This window comes from Bactrocera dorsalis, chromosome 1 (genome assembly GCF_023373825.1).
Source record: "Bactrocera dorsalis isolate Fly_Bdor chromosome 1, ASM2337382v1, whole genome shotgun sequence".
Lineage (NCBI taxonomy): Eukaryota > Metazoa > Arthropoda > Insecta > Diptera > Tephritidae > Bactrocera > Bactrocera dorsalis.
This window is the reverse complement of record NC_064303.1, coordinates 32,634,027-32,651,809: the sequence shown is the minus strand read 5'-3', so window position 1 is coordinate 32,651,809 and position 17,783 is coordinate 32,634,027. Positions and strand designations below refer to the sequence as shown.

The 17,783-nt window shown below is 36.1% G+C and overlaps 1 pseudogene; it reads right to left on the bottom strand.

Annotated features, from left to right (window-relative positions):
• LOC125777434 (opioid-binding protein/cell adhesion molecule homolog) overlaps positions 1-14,897 on the bottom strand; it is a 52,446-nt pseudogene extending 37,549 nt beyond the window's left edge.
• Positions 14,898-17,783: the final 2,886 nt, after the last annotated feature.

Below are 17,783 nucleotides of genomic sequence, written 5' to 3'. Positions count from 1 at the left end.
TGTGATTTTTCTTTAAAAAAGTACGGAACGTCGAACTGGACATTTTCGATCAGGTAAAGGCATTGAGGTACATACAACATACTCGTATATTCGGTATCTGAAGGCTTGAAGAATTACGCTCCGATTTCGACAACTTTTAGGCGTGAGAACGCACGTCTTATTCCCAAAATTTACATTCTGTAAAGACAAGCAAATACTAAAATGAAATTAAAATGTGTTCTATGAGAAGTAGAGTGAGTTGTGGTCCGATCTTTTCATTTCCGGAATATTTCCACATAAGAATATCGGTACCAATGAGCACGACAACAGGATCTAAGCAACCTGAACGGACTTTTAATTCGACCAAGGACTTTCAACTCGGTACTATTCCTCGAAATTACATCAGAAATATTTTCTGCCGCTACAACGCCACCAACAGCAATATATCACCATAATTCATTTTGGGTGCGAAATTCAAAGCTTCTGAAGAATGTTTTTTATGAGTTATTCCACCTTTAATAGATTTCAACTTAACTGTAGATTGAGGAATTGTGTGGGTTGTAATCCGATTTCATACATTTTTACTGTCTGAAAAGATATCGAAAGGATTTGTTCAGAACAAATTTAGTTCATATAGAATTAGTATTTTGCGAGCTATATACGAGGACTGTCCGATAAATAACCGACCTCAACGTGAAGCTAGCGGCACATCTGAAAAAAAAGTTTTTACTTCAAATAGTGCACATTATAATAGCTACTCGCCAAAATGTCAGAAATTTGTCTTGCGCAATTATCTGTTGACAGTCGTTTTTGTGAGTCTATTTCGGTGATTTCCCCAAAATGGAAAAAATTGAATATCGAGCTGTAATTAAATTTTTATTTTTGAAAGGCAATACGCCTTCACAAATCAAAGATGAGTTGGACTCTGCGTATGGTGACTCTGCACCATAGTTTACCACCGTAAAATTTTGGGCAGCTGAATTTAAACGTGGTCGCAGGAGCTTGGAAGATGATGAACGTCCTGGGCGTCCAAAAACTGTAACCACTAACGATAACATCGCTAAAGTTCATCAATTGGTACTAGACGACCGCCGGATTAAAGTTAGGGAAATAGCTGAGATTATGAAGATGTCAAAAGAAACTGTTTGTCACATATTAAACCAAGATTTGGGCATGAGAAAGCTGTTCGCGCGTTGGGTGCCGCGTTTGCTTACGCCAGACCACAAACGTGCGCGCATGAATATTTCCAGCGCTCTGTTGGCTCAGTTTAGAGGCAATAAGACCGAGTTTTGGCGCCGATTGATAACTGTAGACGAAACTTGGATTCATCATTATACGCCCGAAACAAAAAACCAATCTAAACAGTGGATTGAGAAGGGGGAACCAGCCCCAAAAACACCTAAAGCTGTGTATTCGGCTAGGAAAGTGATGGCGAGTGTTTTTTGGGACAGCCATGGAATTATTTTTATCGACTATCTTGAAAAAGGAAAAACTATAACAGGAGCATACTACGCATCATTATTGGACAAGCTAAAGGAAGAAATTTCGAAAAATCGGCCACATTTGCAAAAAAAGAAAGTCTTGTTCCACCAAGACAACGCACCATCTCACACCTCAACAGTCGCCATGGCGAAAATCCACGAATTGCGGTTCGAACTGCTTGACCATCCACCTTATTCACCGGATCTAGCACCAAGCGACGCCAAGTACTGTTTGGAAGGGTTGCAGAGATGGGAGCATCGCTGGGAGAAGTGTGTGGAGTTACAAGGAGACTATGTAGAAAAATAAAAAAAAAAATTTTGAAAAAGTCGCGTGCATCATGGTTAGGTCGGTTATTTATCGGACAGCCCTCGTACATCATATACTATTTAATATAATATACAAGTATTACTAGTGACTAAGGACTAGGGGTAAATACTGAAAAGAATTGTGAAATGATTAATATATTTTGGTTAAGAAGATCAAAATTCCTTCGTAGAAAATTCTTAGTTTAATACTTAAAAGTATATTCAAGTTTAAAGCAATTGTTTCAAAATATCTAATTAAGAACGATTTAATATTTCTTTATTTTGAAAATTTCTGTTTCTAAAAGAAATCCGCACTTAGGGATCTTATCCTAATCTCATCACACTATGAACGAATCGGTGCTCAGTTGGCCTTTTTCATTCTAGAGCTTGATCTGTGCACTTCATGTGAGCTGGTTCTGACTCAGAGATTCATGGATAGGTTCGTGGTCAACAAAAACAAAACTTTTGTGGTTGCAAGATGCTTTTGGTCCAAAATAAAACTTAGGGGCCCTTTAACTACCAGCTCTTAGCAAAGTCAATCTTGCTGCAATTGTAGGTGTTTTGAATGGACACAGTCCGATAGGCTCACACCCGGTGCAGTTAAATATTTGAGTAAAGGTGAGATGGAATCATCTAAGTATTTTTTCCTCTGCTGTTCAGTTTTTGCTTTTCTGAGATTGAAATATCTCAATCAATACACAAATTAACAAATTTGTGGTCAGCTCAAAACGCTTTGTCGATCTGCGAGTATCTTCTCCTTCTTTTTTTACGTAGACACCGCATACGTGGTTATAGCCGCTCTTAGATCTAAGAGAGTCCGCTGATTAATATTATATTTAGCCCTATCTTTTGTAGGAAGATCAACCCTTACGACTTAACTTAAGTTTTTGGTAGTTGCAAACTTTTAAGGTCTCACAGTGGATCGACATTTTTGTCTATCCAAGTGCGACCATTCGTGGTTTGACGAATATCAGCCTGATTAAAACAACTAATTTAAGGTCAACTTTATTCAGTAGAGAGTGCATATAGTGAAATTGGAGTATATTTAAATATCCTGTGACAATAGTAAATAGTAATTTCCTACAATTTTTCCTTTGCAAAACTATATGTTCCCACAAAATGTATGAAACACTTCAAAAATCAAAAAAAGAAGTATTTAAAGTTAAAACTAAGAGTTAAAATTTTCAGAGATACATTTTGATGTGCATATTCCTCTTCCTTAAATTTAACTTAAAGAATATTGATAACATAACTTAAAGATATTTTTGACTACTCTGAATACGTATGTCTCATATTATAATATATAAGCATTTTGACCCATTTAATTTTGTCGTAACACCCAGGTAACCAACTTGACTTTTCATCGGATCCGTGTTGATCTGACACATACATATACCAGCCTTTGTCCGCTTCCTTGACGTCACGTATTCTCAATATCCAAGCACGCTTCTCAGCATGAGTTATGCTCATTCGGTGGTTTTTCGTTATAACGTGATTTTGTATCGTCAGTATTGTTTGTGTGTCGACGCGCAGCCATGCAATCTAGGCGATGGCTCAAAATAATCATATGGCGCACAGGAACGTGAAGGTGCGTGTTTGTGTATAGGTAAAGCATAATTCGAGACGTGTCAACCCGTTCGATATAAACCATTCATTTTCATATTAGCAAATAGTACATAGCCCCCAAGAAGCACGCATTCATATGCACGTTCGGTCATTAGTTTGTTTTTGTTTATTTGTATTTGCGTATTTTCATTTAGTATAGGTGCGTGTAGGTGGGCCGCGTGTGCCGGTTTGTTTATTTATTCATTGGACATGCCAGTTGATTTTTCCACGGACTTCCACAGCACATTGAACACATTTACACATATGTGAAGTTGTGTGCGTAGTTTAGAATCAGTAAAGAAGGAAAAGTAAAGAGAGAAGAAAATTCATGAGAAAATTGTTTGTTTACCTTTAGTTTAATAGTTAAACGGTTTGTTAGCCAGTACTAAGCAGAGTTTGCATATATATATATACACATACGTCCATGTCTTGCTGCCATATACATATACAAATATATTTGTATAATTGAGGACATAAGCTGATGAATATATACATACTTGTAAGTGTATTTATAAATCTTAATATACGCTTTATGGCTTGCGGCCGTTGTGAGTCTCTCAATGAATCAGCTACGGTAGAGTATGAGTATTGTCCATTGTGGTTAAGGAGTTAAACAAGTTCATTAGGATGAATAGCTTAATTTCCGTGGACGAATTCGTGTCTTATACATACATGAAAACATAGCTATATACATATTGTTATCGGTTGACGTACGTATATTTATTTGGCGTTATTTGTACCCTATTAATAGGTCAAGAAAAGTTTAATGTTTGTTTAAGGGGCAGATGTAATGTCACTGTCTAAAGAAATACGCGTTTTGAAAGTTATTGTAGAGAATATTACTTATTAAGCTTTTTAATGTTATGTCCTCAAAAAATACATGCTTAATGAATTTTTACAAAAACTTAAAAAAAAACTAATTTAAGTTATGCGTTATTTCTTAAGTGTCTAAAAAAAATTCTCCACCTCAGCAGCTATTACTGTTTAGAACGTATTTGAAATTAAAAGCTTGATTTTATTTTGTATGGCAGATATATACGATAGTGGTCTGATCTGAATAATCTCTTCATAAATTATACCGTTGCTTTAGACAATAATCTGTTAAAAATTTCGTGTACATACTTTGTCAAAAGGACTTGATCTAAGATATGCACAAATTCTTCGCTAACTGTACTATTGTTTTAGGTATAATGCATGCTGAGTTTTGTGAACATACCTCGTCAAATAAAAAAGTTCTCTATACAAGAATGTGATTTCAATCATTAGGTTTGTATGGCAGCTATTTGCTATATTTGTCTGATATGTCCGGTTTTGACAAGTAAGCACCTTCTTGAAGAGAAATGGACATATACAAAATTTCAAAGTAATATCTCGAGATTATTTACATAGTCGGGAATGGAATCGATTCAGTTCGTCGCGCTGATCATTTTGTGTTTACATACATATTTTTTAGGTTCTCCGAGTAATACTTAGTCCAGTGGTTCTATATTTTATTAATATATATAAATATGTATGGATAAAAAGGGTGGAAAAGAGTAGAGTACGTTGTTGTTGCTTAAAAGTGCGTGTAACGTTTTATGTTCAAATAATCATTTAGTCACTTCGGCCAAACATTATTTATTGATATATGATATGACGATATATATATTTCACTTTCTACGGTTTTGAACAAATTGTAAATAGAAATGTGTTAACGCACACATCGCACCTATTTAACGGGTGATTTTTTTGAGGTTAGGATTTTCATGCATTAGTATTTGACAGATCACGTGGGATTTCAGACATGGTGTCAAAGAGAAAGATGCTCAGTATGCTTTGACATTTCATCATGAATAGACTTACTAACGAGCAACGCTTGCAAATCATTGAATTTTATTACCAAAATCAGTGTTCGGTTCGAAATGTCGAAAATCCGCTTTTTTATCGACAAATTTTGTTCAGCGATGAGGCTCATTTCTGGTTGAATGGCTACGTAAATAAGCAAAATTGCCGCATTTGGGGTGAAGAGCAACCAGAAGCCGTTCAAGAACTGCCCATGCATCCCGAAAAATGCACTGTTTGGTGTGGTTTGTACGCTGGTGGAATCATTGGACCGTATTTTTTCAAAGATGCTGTTGGACGCAACGTTACGGTGAATGGCGATCGCTATCGTTCGATGCTAACAAACTTTTTGTTGCCAAAAATGGAAGAACTGAACTTGGTTGACATGTGGTTTCAACAAGATGGCGCTACATGCCACACAGCTCGCGATTCTATGGCCATTTTGAGGGAAAACTTCGGACAATAATTCATCTCAAGAAATGGACCCGTAAGTTGGCCACCAAGATCATGCGATTTAACGCCTTTAGACTATTTTTTGTGGGGCTACGTCAAGTCTAAAGTCTACAGAATTAAGCCAGCAACTATTCCAGCTTTGGAAGACAACATTTCCGAAGAAATTCGGGCTATTCCGGCCGAAATGCTCGAAAAAGTTGCCCAAAATTGGACTTTCCGATTGGACCACCTAAGACGCAGCCGCGGTCAACATTTAAATGAAATTATCTTCAAAAAGTAAGTGTCATGAACCAATCTAACGTTTCAAATAAAGAACCGATGAGATTTTGCAAATTTTATGCGTTTTTTTTTTTTAAAAAGTTATCAAGCTCTTAAAAAATCACCCTTTATATGGATATACACTCGTGGCCACGCAAAGCTAACCACTCGAAATTTTCAAGTGTTGTGCATATTTGACAACACTTTATAGAGGTACTTTTGCGGTATAGAATTTTTTTATTTAGATTTATTGTTAAGTTAATCACATGTTACAGTATTTATCAAAATTACTAATAATTAAAAACAAGACACATTCAGTTATAGGCAAAATCATATGAAAGTTATTGAGCTTTACAAAATGAGCTCCAAATGTAAGAAACTGACATGCGATGAAAAAAATTAATTTTTTTATTTATTTTAATTTAATTTAATTTACACAATAATTGTAATTAAGGTTTTATTTTATTTTTTTTTATGAAACACTAAGTTTAATAAAATCGGCCGCTTTTGTTTAAGTGCAGAAAAGCTAGTTTGTGTTTTACTTATTAAACGTAATAAATTAAAAACTATAATTATAATTAGATAATATAATTTAGTTCACTTCAGCTTAATAAAAGCTTAACAAAAAACAAAATTGAAGAAAATCTCGAACGAACCAAAAAGGCCAAAAAATTTAAGAAAGCTTACCACTAGCTTTGCTTGACATCGATTGTACAAATATTTTTGTACTCAATAAAACTTATCATGTATGTCAAAATGACAATCCTACTTTTTGGGTACCTGAAAGTCGACTATAACTTCATTGAAAATTTTCGTTGCTGGCATTTCTTAGAAGTCTATGTGGATATACTCGTATAACGATTGCCATTTAAAATACTGGATAAGAAAGCAAAAAAGAAAGGCAAACAACACCCAAGGAAGGAACGGCCCGCATTCTGAGAAATGAACGGTCAAAAGTAAGCACAAAACCACTACAAGCGGAGTTTTGGTGTTAAATCAGGTGCTAACAATATTGGTATGTATCCAATGAGACAAAATAACGAAAAAACACGATTACATATAGTTTTGACGCATAGCAATTTACTTGTTAAATGGTTGAGTGCACGAACATCAAGCTTGGCAATGTGCGTGAATGCCCGTTCTGAAGTGTGTGGTAATCATTGTGCATTTGAGTGTATAGTCTATGAAATATGTCGTTTTGTGGTGCGGATAAATCCTTAGGAAATTCGGCGTTCAATGTTCTTTACACAAACTCTTTTATATAAAGCTGGTAATTATCTAGTTATTTAACTAATTAAAAATTCTTGGTTTTTGGTTTGTCGTTTGAATGATTGACCATTAATTTGTATATAAGTAATTTTTATGTTTACTTGTTTTTAACAACTTACTTTGTAGGTTTGCAGATTATCGACAACACACTGCAGCATCGCTTCTCGACTCACTGGTACCGTGACATTTTGTAATGGCTCACCAAATTTTGGCAAATCTGTAATATAAAGAGGACTTAAAATAATTTTTTTCTTGAAAGTGTTTTGGAGCTTGTTTAAATCAAATAGTTCTTTAAAGGTTAATATGGTCCGGAGGCATGAATTTTAGGTAATGTTTAAGTGTCATAAAAAAATAGTATTAGTTCATATTTTGACTTCCCTTACTATTATTAGTTATTTATTTATCTTACGGGAAATCAAGAAAAAATCGAAAGTAAGCATTGTTCGGGCGCAACCGAATATTTTATACTCTTGCAACTTACAAGAATCAATGCCGAAATCAATGCCAGGGGAAGATATAAAACGTCAACCAAAAGATCGGAATCTAAGCAATTTTATATGTATATGTATTCCGTAACTTATACACAGACGTCAAATTCGGCATAAGATTTGGCAGAAAAACGAAAATCATTATACGTAGTATATGGAAGTTGGGGTATTATCGACCCGATTTTATCTATTAAATATTATCATGCCGCATAATAAAAAAAAGTTTCCTGTGTTTTCTTAAGATACCTCATATAAAACCACCAATAACATGGTTTAAAAACAACCGAAAGTTCGAAAATCCTGATAAAATAAGTTTTCGCCCTACTGTATATACAAGATGCGTTTCAAAGTAAAAAGGACTTAAAAAAAAGCAGAACAAATGTTTTTTTCGGCAAAATGAATTTACTTTATTCAAAATAGTCTCTTTCTGCTTGTGCAGCTTTTTTCACGGTCCAAAAGCATGTCGAACGAGTGTTTTAGGTCGTTGGCCGGTAAGGCCGCCAGTAAGCCGATGCAAGCCTTTTGAATGGCCCCTACGTCTGCATAACGCTTAACTTTCATGGGAAAATGCATTTTTCCGAAAAGGAAGAAGTCGCACGGTGCCATATCAGGTGAACACGGAGAGTACTTAATGGTTGAAATGTGATTTTTGGTCAAATAATCGGTCACAAGCGTCGATCTATGAGACGGCACATTATCGTGCAACAAACGCCAACTTTCATCTTCGCGATATTCGGGCCGAACACGTCGAATACGACGTACCCAACGCGTCAAAGTTTCAAGGTAAAATACCGCATTAACGTTTTGGCCGGGTAGAGGAAATTCTTTATGAATATCCTTGGAATCATAAAAACAAATCAGCATTGACTTCACTTTTGATTTCTGCGTGCGCGATTTTTTGTGTTTCGGCTCATTCGGTGCCTTCCATTCAGCACTCTGGCGTTTCGTGTCGGGATCATTTTGGAAACACCACGTTTCTTCACCAGTCACAATATTGTAAAAGAAGTTTTTTTCCTTTTTGACCTGCTTAATGATGTCCTTCGAATGTTGGATTCTATTTTTGAAATTTTCATTGAGATAACTCAAATATTAGATCATGACGAAGTCACCTGGAAGTTCGAAAATCTTATATTACGCTATATTTTCGGTTAAAAGTCAACTAAAGATGCTGGGGTCCACATATTCGGCACCTAGTTTAAGTTGGATTTAGACAATTTTGGATATTAAGCTGGAATACTTTAAATGAATTATTAGTGCAAAATGCAAAATGTTAAAAAATTTCACGTATTAAATTTGGTCCAAATCGTTCAGTCAGGTCCCGAGATATGTAATTTTTCATACTGGTTCCTATAAAGCCTTCTCACACTATCTCATAGGTAAAATTTAATGTCTCTGGCGAAATAGTAATGGTTTTATAGTGATTTAAGTAGTTTTGGACATTATCGTTATATGGGGAGTAAAGCCGAATATTTTCCGAGTTCATCCATTTTCACACAGTCGCTAGTAGTTCTCATAAAATTCGCATTAACAAGTAGTTTAGAAGATGTATACATTAAACATATTAAATGGCGCGGCCACTTTCACTTTTTCAAAATTTTTACCCACAGGTGCCTCTTTTTACTGCGATACCCTGTGCAAAATTGCAGTTTATGTATTAATTTACTGCATAGCAAGTTTTATCAAACTTGTAAAGGTAGAAAAAATGTTCACCTAATATGACTGCTCAGAAAAAAAAAATTATTTTACCAATGTTTAAAAATAATAAAAATTTGAATTTGTGAATATGGATAGTTCCTTCCTTTGTTTCCTTCAGGCATCTCCATATACAGTTCAAAAATGGAAGAAATCGGATAATAACCACGCCCACTTCCCATACAAAGGTTATGTTGCAAATCACTAAAAGTACGTTAACCGACTAACCAAAAAACGTCAGAAATACTAAATTTTACGGAAGAAATGGCAGAAGGAAGCTGCACCCAGGCTTTTTTTTTTAATTGAAAATGGGCGAGGCGTCGCCCACTTATGGACCAAAAACCATATCTCAAGAACTAATTATTAATTTTACAGCAAAATATAAAAATATGTAAATGACGGATAAAGAAATCTCGATTATCACTTTATCATGCGAGAATATAAATGCTTTCGGTGACCCGAACTTAGCCCTTCCGAAAAATTTTTGTGCGGAGTGAAAGGAAATTGAATATTTAAGGCAATATTTCACAAAGCGCTACTACTCTGCTTTACGGATTACCACTTCACGCTTTTGGGTAGAGATATTTTCATATTCTCTCAAATGCTTTTATGCTCACACGCGGTGAAAACACCACAGAAACTTGAGTACGCATTTGTCAACAAAAGTGAATGAAAAACTGCGTGAACGTAAAGCAATAGTATACGTGCACGTACATATGTACATATAAGTAGATTCTCCAATAGACACACATCTTGTAATCGAAATGCCGAGTACTCAGTACTACGAGATTCGAGTAGAACGATGCTGAAGAATTGAGGACAAGAGTGAAAAGTGATTTACAAAAGCGTAAAGATGTGCGATAAGAATAAGTTCAGTCATTTATATGCGATTAACTTTTGCTGATATGTACATACATATGCCTACGTACTAATATAACATACATGTGAATAATTATTCACTGAACATTGAATTAATATATATAAATTATCAGCACGATATTATTTGAAGCCGCAATGATTCAACAATAATATACCCATATTGGTAACATTATATTAATTCGGTGATAAATACTAAATGTTTGACATTGGTAAAATGTGCTGAGCATATTTGTTTACTCACTTGTTGCTACATTTTGTTTGAGTTCAATTTTTGCAATGACACATTGTAGCGTATTGTCTATGATGAGACCATAACTTTCTAAACGATAGATTTGTGGCTCATGAGACTTTTCAAACTTAATAGCGGTTCTTGGTGTCATCGTTAACAAGAAAGTTGTTATAATATTAGGTACGTAGGCTGCTATATATATCTCTGGCGTAGGCAACACTAAGTGTTGCCAGGTGCAATCTGACATTTCCATTGGAAAGTTTTACATTTTTTAGTATAACATCACTCAGCACTTCGAAGCAAATGGTCGCCTGTTTCTTCGGCAAAACTGGTCATGTGGCGACTGTTCCGCTTGAGCAACGTAGGACGGTCAATTCTGAGTGGTACACCACCATTTGTTTGCCTGAAGTCTTCGGAGAAATTCGAAAAACGAACAAGAGAAGACGAATCATTGTGCTTCATGACAATGCGAGCTCTCACACATCGGCTCAAACCAGCGCCTTTTTGACCGGCAAAACGTCGAATTGATGGGTCATCCGCCGTGCAGCCCTGACTTGGCACCCAATAACTTCTTTTTATTCCCATACATCAAGAAAATAATGCGTGGTCAGCGATTTTCGTCGCCAGAAGATGCTGCTGAAGCATTCAAAAACCATGTTTTGGAGGTGTCTCAATCGGAGTGGAAAAAGTGCTTCGAAAATTGGTTTGAGCGCATGCAAAAGTATATAAATCTTGATGGGGAATATTTTGAAAAACAATAAAAAACATTTTTTTGATAAATAATCCTATTTTCATTATTAAGCTAGAGATATATATAGCAGCCTACGCAGTCGAAAAAGTGTTTTCGTGTTTCGTGATTTCTGAAGTTTACGGAGACGATGATGTATCAGTATGTATAGCACAACAATGGTTCGCGCGCTTCCGTTCTGGAAATTTCGAAATTTCGATTTACACTGATGGAATAATGTCTCTAACGGAAAGATTGCAAACAGTGGTCGACCAAAATAGGACATATTTGATTATTTATTTATTAGTATAAATATGAAAAAATAAGTTGAAGTTTGATCAAAAATACGAAAAGTCTTTTCCAACTACCCAAAATCAAAATGAGCTATTCAAGCTACCCATGTTAAATGTATGTGCTATTCAAGACTCTTTTATTGTTTATTGTTAACAACTGCTGTTCGTGCAGAGTCAGTTGTGTGTTCCGAAGCTTAAGTCGTAAAAGTATTTATTTATCAAAATGTGCATATTTGAAGTGATTAGCCTTAATCTTTTATACAAATGACATATTTTACTTATTTATGTGGTTCAGTCGGTATTGGATGAATACATAAACATGTAAGAGTATGTATATTTTTATGCTTGTGTCAAATTTTTCTACTAGGCCACTTTCTCTTTTCTCTCTCCATTTTCGGTATATCTTATTTGGCATTTTGGTAGAACTTCAATAAACTATGGAAATGCTGATAACTATTCTTATTAATACCCGTTTCGTCGTACATCGACGTAACCACGACGCCAAAGTAAGGCTCTGTATGTTATGATGTCAGATTGAAATGCGATATCATAAATTGTACAAATTTATTTAACTGAAAACTTTGATTTGCATTGAAAACTGTCACAAATGTTGCTTCAATGCTATAAAAAGTTTCTTTTTTATTTGATTCTGACTGGCGATGAAAAATTAATTCATTAAACACCAAAAATGTTATACGAGTATGAAACCTGAACGACCGGCTAAATCTACGGTAAAGTCAAATACTCAGGGAATACTCTGTATTTGATTTGATAAAAAGAGCTTGCTGTGATATGAGCTTATAAAATCAATAAAACCATTAATAAGAAATGTTACCAACACCAACTCAATAACTTGAAACGACTGATTGTCGAAAAAGGATGATGGAGTTATGTGTAGAAGTTCACGCAACTGAGGAAAGTTCTCTGATCGCCATTCACTTGGGAGTGGTTACAAACGATTCTTTCAAGTACATATGGCTCAAGCAGTTCACGATCTTTGACCAAGTATCCTCTAGGCAACCTAAGAACCCCTTACCTCGTTCGAAGACGAGCTAAGTGAAAAGGGGAACCATCCTCTCCGCTGAGTTTGGGACCCGCCATATAAAAAAAACGCACCCAATGAAAAGTAACAACCAGCCTCTGCTGGGGGCCCCCTTTTGATGACGACCATGGCAAACGAATTAAGGGTTACAATTTGAGGGCATACACCTGGAATGTCCAGCCCCCTAATTGGGAAGGTGCCGCTGCCCAGCTGGTTGATGTTATCATTAGAACGAAGGCTGACATTACCGCCGTCCAAGAAATACGATGGACGGGACAAGGACTAAGAGAGTAGCGCCTTGTGGCATACACTACAGTGACCATATAAAGAAGCGCAAATTTGGCATAGGATTCGGGGTGGGAGAGAGACTCCGTCGCTGAGTACTACCATTCACTCTGGTGAATGAACGTCTAGGCACAATCCGCATCAAAGCGAAGTTCTTCAACATATCACTGATTTGCGCCCACGCACTGACGAAAGAGAAGGACGACATGAACAAAATTACCTTCTTTGAGTGCCCGGAGCGCACCTCTGAGAGCTGCCCCGCCATGAGAGCTACCCCGCCACAATATCAATCGAAATACGGTTATCTATGGTACTAGATTCCAGCATAAGAAAATTCATGAAGCCACTTGGCTGTCTTCAGACGGAAAACGACCAACCAGATCGATCATGTTGTAATAGACGGAAGACACGTCTCCAGTGTTTTAGATGTGTGGACGGAGATCGACGGAGATTCATCCCCGCCTCTGTGTAACAAAAAACGCACGTCAAAAAACACAAGGAAGGTTCGACGTGGAGGAGCTGCAATCACAACAGATAGCCGAACTATTTTCAACTCGACTTGCACTCCTGCTCTCTGGAGCACTCGTCAGCAACTCGGTATAAGGGAACTGTGGGACGGAATTTCAAACTCCTTACGTACAGCTGCTACAGAAAGCATTTGTTTTCGGAAAACAGCTGGTACGACGAAGAGTGTCGCAGCGGAGGGAAAACAGGCTGCCTACCCCGCAACGTTACGATCGACCACAATATGTGCGGTATGGGATAGATACCGAGAGTTGAAGAGGGAAGCGAGAGGCATTTGCAGACAGAAATAGAAAGAGGCGAAAATGCGAGAGTATAAAGTGCTTGACAAGTTGGTCAACAGGGGTGATGCTCGAAAACTCTACAAAAAAAAAATGCGTCGGCTCACAGAAGGTCTTAAGGCTGGAGCATTTTCTTGCAGGGGCGGACGGATTGCCGGCCGAGCTATTCAAATACGGTAGCGAAGAACTGATAAGGAGCATGCATCAATTTCTTTGTAGAATATGGTCGGACGAAAGCATGCCCAACAATTGGAATTTAAGTGTGCTCTGTCCAATCCACAAAAAATTCACCCCACAATATGCGCCAACTACCGTGGGATAAACGTCCTCAAGATCGCGTATAAGGTTCTATGGAATGTTTTGTGTGAAAGAATAAAGTTCACCGTCAACAAACTGATTGGACCATATCAGAGTGGCTTTAAACCCGGCAAATCAACACGGCTGTGTAAACTGACGTTGAGCATTTCCAAAAGCCCCGTCACGTTCCGGAAGGACCGTTCGATATCAAACGAGGTTTCAGACATGGCAACTTCCTATCGTGCGACTCTAATCTGCTGCTGGAGAAAATAATTCCAGCTGCAGAACTAATCAGGGAAGGTACAATCTTTTATAAGACTGTACAGCTGTTGGCTAGCGCCGATGATACTGATAACATTGGCTTCAACACTCTCGCCGTTAGTTCTGCTTTCTCCAGACAAAGCAAATGTGTCTGGCCCTGAATGAGGGCAAGACGAAATATCTCTTGTCCATCAAAAGAAGAAACGACTGGTACGCTGTTGTTAACTCGGCTATAATCGGGTAAGCGGTGTCTACTCCAGTAAAGAAGAAGAAAATCGGCCTCATGTTGCTAAACCTGGTACAAGTTATTTAAAAAGCAGCGGTTGGGAAGTTTTTCTCATCATTCTGTTTACATTTATTGCGGTTGATGCCAAACGCCTCAATGGATATCAAAAGTTGCCTTGATTAATTATTGGACGCTAAGCCTGCCCAGTCTTTTACCGGAAATTGGGAAAATGATTTTGTTTTATAAATATAGTTGTAAGAGCCTTGACGCAGAATTATGACTAGCTATTGTTACTGTTTGGAAGTAATACATATTTTCACAAAATCTTCTGTTTAAGATATAGTAAAACCTACCTACAACTGTACGAGTATAACAATAAAGCTTTATGGCCTAAATTTAAGTACGTCTTTTCTCTTATTCATCATATATTACGTTTCGTACTCACCTTTGTCAGTTAATAAATTCGTAGATGCTTCATCTCTAATATCCTCATGATTTTCCATCTCTGCGGTGGATAAGGCAAGCAAGCAGCGATAAAATGAAGTCATAGCAATATTATGACGACGACGACCCAAAGCATATCAGCGAAAAACCATCACACGTATTAAGACATGACAGCAGCATAGTTGAGATGCCAAAGTTTAGTTGTCACAAGCACATCAGTTTCAATTAATGAAAATAGAACAAATGAAAGAAAAAACAAATTTGTTAAATCCTAACATGTTTTTTTGTATATATAAAGGAGCCTTTGGTTTGAGCTATTGAGGTACGATCTGTTTCTCACTTTAGAAATATGTCTCAAGCCAAAGTAGTAAATTAATAAAAAAAAAATATTACGCATTGCGAGTTGAAGATTACTTAGGACATGTATCTAAAATTATTGAATCTCAATTACTGGAACTAATGTCAAATACGGATAGCCGAAATTATTATTTAGGGGACTCACAAAAAAATCTTAATTTTTTATACTATTTTAAACAAATTATTGTTGGATTATATACATAAATGAGTTTACACAAATTTAATTCTCAACGCTCTGTTTTCGGTTTTTTATATAATAACTTATGACTTTAGGAGATTATATGAAACCCCTAATTGTATATTTTTAGTTATAATGCCCCAATAGCTGCAAAAATATATACCTGCACAAAAGAAAGTAGTTTTAAGTCTATGCATCGAAAATTTTAAATTTAAAGATAGGGCGTAAAAGACTGAGTGTAGCGTTTGCTGTATGGCACGTAGCGCCGTCCTTCTGGAACCAAATGTTGTCCAAGTCTTGCTCTTCAATTTTCTTGAAGAAAAATTCGGTTAACATTGCGAGATATCGCTCACTATTGATGGTTGCCCTTCCTTCTTCATTTTTGAAGAAAAATGGGCCGATGATTCCACCAGACCAAAATCCGCACCATACAGTGATTCGTGCTTTCTGCATTGGCTTCTCGACGATTACGTGCGGGGTTTCTGTGCCCCAAACGCGACAATTCTGCTTGTTAACGTAACCATCGAGGTGGAAATGATTCAATATATCCCAGTTTTCTTCTAGTGAATAGCGACCCCATTTCGTAAATTTTAGATTTTTTACTGAATATCTGTCTTTTTTCGAATGGTATTTGACGTTTCCAATGTCGAATTATAGATAATTCAAATTTAGAACGTTAGATGGCCCACCCGTTATACAATATTTACCGCACTAATAAGATGAAAGTGAGCCTCATCGATGAAGATGATTTTCTTAAAAAATCGTTAACATTTTCAAGTTATTCCAACACAAAATCAACAAGTGTACGAGTCTTAATAGCAAATCTTTTCACAAAATCCGCCAGGTTGTGGTTTAAAACAGTTCCAATTCTTGAGAACGTCTTAAAATCAGTAAATTGTAGTCTTTAACAACACTTGCCTGGCCGGCAGCAATATTTCCATTTCTTCGAGCAGTTCTTTATCTTATTAGCACCTGAACATTATGCAAAGAAAATATGCTCCCGAATTTTTCAATAATGCGAGGAATACTGATCACAAGTGGACGGTCATTACTATCATAAAATGGACCAAAGTGGCGAAAAGTTACAATTGGAGAATAACTATTTTGATAGTAATATTAAATAATTTGTAAAGGTTGTCCTTGCGTATATATTTCGATGATAAAATTATACAATACAAAGAAAAAAATTACCGACGGCAAAAAGACACTTAGAAAACACACTATTCGAAAACCCGACATACAACATTTCGAACATAAATATAAACACCAGTATAGTAAAGATAGGAGTAATTGCAGCCTTTTATGTGACTAAGCAACCAGCAAAATCAAATGATTCCTAATAAGAGCAAAAAGCATACTAACTTGTGGCTACATGTATATGTGGATAGAAGTTCATATATATGTATATGTTTGTGCTTTAAAGTACATTTATGCCGAATCATAGCATTGCATATACGGACAATGGAGCAGACTACAGCAAAAATTATCTGTAAAATTCCAGACAAGTAAACAAAAGACTGGTCACATTTAAACAGTATACTTATATATGTATGTGAGAAACCCTTGCACGTTATGCAAGCAATTCTGTGAACAATATATGAGTATGTAATTGTCATGAAGTGTTTTGTTTTATATTCTACTTATAGTAGACACTTCTACTTGTGAATATATCTCAACGCGCAAAAAGTGGTTACGTAAGCACTGAGAATAATTGAGCTTGACTTTTTGTGAGAAACAATTTGCCGCATAGTTGCATATGGAACGGTAAATAATATGGGTTGGAAAGTATCCATATAATTTTTAAAATTAAATTAATATGATTGGGAACCAAAAAAAAGAGATAGTGTGAATTCCTTGTTGTTACTTTAAATATATTGTTCAGAATATTTAGAAACTAATGCTAATTATGATAAATTGTGGTATGGATGTTTGTATAATACTGGTTTTTAGTTAATTTAAGTTCATTTCATTCCTTTATTTAGGCCTTATCTAATTGAGCGGTTCATTTGATAGAGTCAAGGCTTCAGTAAACAGCTTAAAACTTATTTACACTTGGGAATCTGTTCTGTTATTTGCTGGTCACCCCGATCATATCAATCTCAATTATGTGAAAGAAGACACAACCTGAATTTGGTTGAAATTTTACAAATTTGCAAAGAAAGCTTGGTTTGTTTTTGTAATGCAAAAATACACGTACATATATACATAAACAATGCCCGTAACTGTTTTTCATTGCACCACTCAAATGCTACAAGTGGCAAGTAGACAGAAAATTGCGGTTCGGTTGTTGTATTTTTGAGAACAAACAAAAAAAATTTATCAGGCAGAACCAAATGAAGCTTACTGTTTCTTGAGTATCCTCGTTGCTCCGATTTCACGTTCATTGGGGTTGGTTATTGTTTTGGCAGTT